Below are 2,276 nucleotides of genomic sequence, written 5' to 3' on the forward strand. Positions count from 1 at the left end.
TGTGTGGCTAAATTGCATCTCTAAATTGCATCTTCAATTTCCATCCAACATGCTCTAGATGTGCATGCAACTCAAGTACTTGGTCTCCAATAAAGCCATAGTATTTTCCGTTTTGTTGATCTTCTCTGATATCCCTTCAAGACTAACTGTTAAGAAACTGTTATACATCTCCTGTGCACTTTGACTAATGAACATTTTCCTCATGGTTTCTTCCTTTTTCTTCATATCCTTCTTCCATGAAGACATTTTCTTTAAATCTCACTTTTTCTTAGACTTTTAGGGCTAGAAATGATCTAGGGTGAAATTTCTTTCACAAAACCCTTCTATTTATAGGCCTAAATCCTTCTAATAACTCCTAGACACATTTAGAAACTGCCTTGGCACGTTTTAACAAACTAATTGATAGTTAAACCTTCTAGAATATTAATTTTGCACATATGGTTAAACTGTCGAGCTTAAACATCGGATCTGGCGCTTAAGCGCCAGTGCACATTTTTGCACTAGTCAACTTAACATCTAAATTCTTATTCTAACATGTCTTGGTCACTAAATAAAGTCTTAAAATCTTTACTAACAGATAATAGTTTCAAAAATACTACCCCAATTTTTTTAATCACACATAAAACAACAATCAAAATAAAAACACACTGATAACTATGAGTTGCCCCCCACAAAGCGCTTGGTTTTACGCCGTCAGCCTGACGTAACCAGTGCTTATTCTAGTTGACTCAACATCATTCCACCATTAATTTTATGTCAATCCTCTATAAAATAAGGTTTCAGTCTATGTCTATCAACTTTAAATATTTTCTCAGACATAAGATCTTGAATATCCACAGCTCCATAAGGATAAACTTTTATTACAACAAATGGGCCCATCCACCTGGACTTAAGTTTGCTTGGAAATATTCTTAACCTTGCATTATATAGCAAAACTTGTTGCCCTGGCTGAAAATTTTTAATAAGAATCCTTCGATCATGCCACTTCTTCATCTTTTCTTTATAGATCTTGACACTCTCATAAGATTCATTTCTTATCTCTTCAAACTCATTTAATTGTAATAACATTTTCTCACCAACATCTTTCAAATTATAATTGAACTTTTTAATTGCCTAATATGCTTTATGCTTAAGTTCAACTGGTAAGTGACAAGCTTTCCCAAATAGTAGCTTATATGGAGACATTCCTATAGGAGTTTTGTATGCAGTCCTATAAGCTCACAAAGCATAGTCAAGTTTGACCGACCAATCAATTTTTGTTGGATTCATACATTTTTTCATAATTATTTTAATTTCCTGATTGGATAATTCAGTCAAAACACTTGTGTGAGGATGATAAGCAGTAGCACTCCTATGATTTATATGATATTTCTTTAATAACTTCTCCATTATGACATTTTTGAAATGTCTTCCACCATCAGTAATGATAACTCTCGGCATCTGAAATATACAAAATATGTTCATTTTCAAAAATTTTGCAACACTTTGAGCATCACATCAAGGTAAAGCAACAGCTTCTATCCATTTGGATACATTGTCCACTGCTAACAGGATATATAAATTTCCAAAAGATGGTATAAATGATCCCATTAAATCTAATCCCAAAATATCAAATATTTCAACTTCTAACATATAATTGAGGGGCATCTCATTTCTTCTAGAAATATTGCCTACTCGTTGACATCTACCACAAGTTTTGATATAAGCATTAACATTTCTAAAAATTGTAGGCCAATAAAATCCATATTGTAGAATTTTGTATGTTGTTTTATCAACACCAAAATGTCCCCCAAAATCAGAATTATGACATTTTTGGATAATTTCATAAGTTTCTTCTAATGGTACACATCTTCAAATAATTAGATCATTTCCTTGTTTAAATAAAAATGGGTCATCCCAAAAATAAGTCTTAGCTTCAGAAATAAATTTCCTCTTTTGTTGGTATGTCATTCCATAGGGTATAATATCGCTAACAATAAAGTTCACAATGTCGGCACCACGGAACACACCACTCATTAATAGTGAACAATTTTTTATCAGGAAAATTTTCATTAATTTCTTCTTAAAAATAGAGTGGCTTTTCTAACTCAAGCTTGGACAAATGATCAACAATTTGATTTTCAGTCCCCTTTCGATCTATTATTTCAAAATCAAATTCTTGCAAAAGAAGAATCCATCTTATAAGTCTAGGTTTAGCATCATTCTTTTTCATTAAGTACTTTATAGCAGAATGATCTGTATGCATTACACAATGAGTTCCAATTAAATATGATCTA

The sequence above is a fragment of the Phalaenopsis equestris genome, unplaced genomic scaffold (genome assembly GCF_001263595.1).
Source record: "Phalaenopsis equestris unplaced genomic scaffold, ASM126359v1 Scaffold000049, whole genome shotgun sequence".
NCBI classification, from domain to species: domain Eukaryota; kingdom Viridiplantae; phylum Streptophyta; class Magnoliopsida; order Asparagales; family Orchidaceae; genus Phalaenopsis; species Phalaenopsis equestris.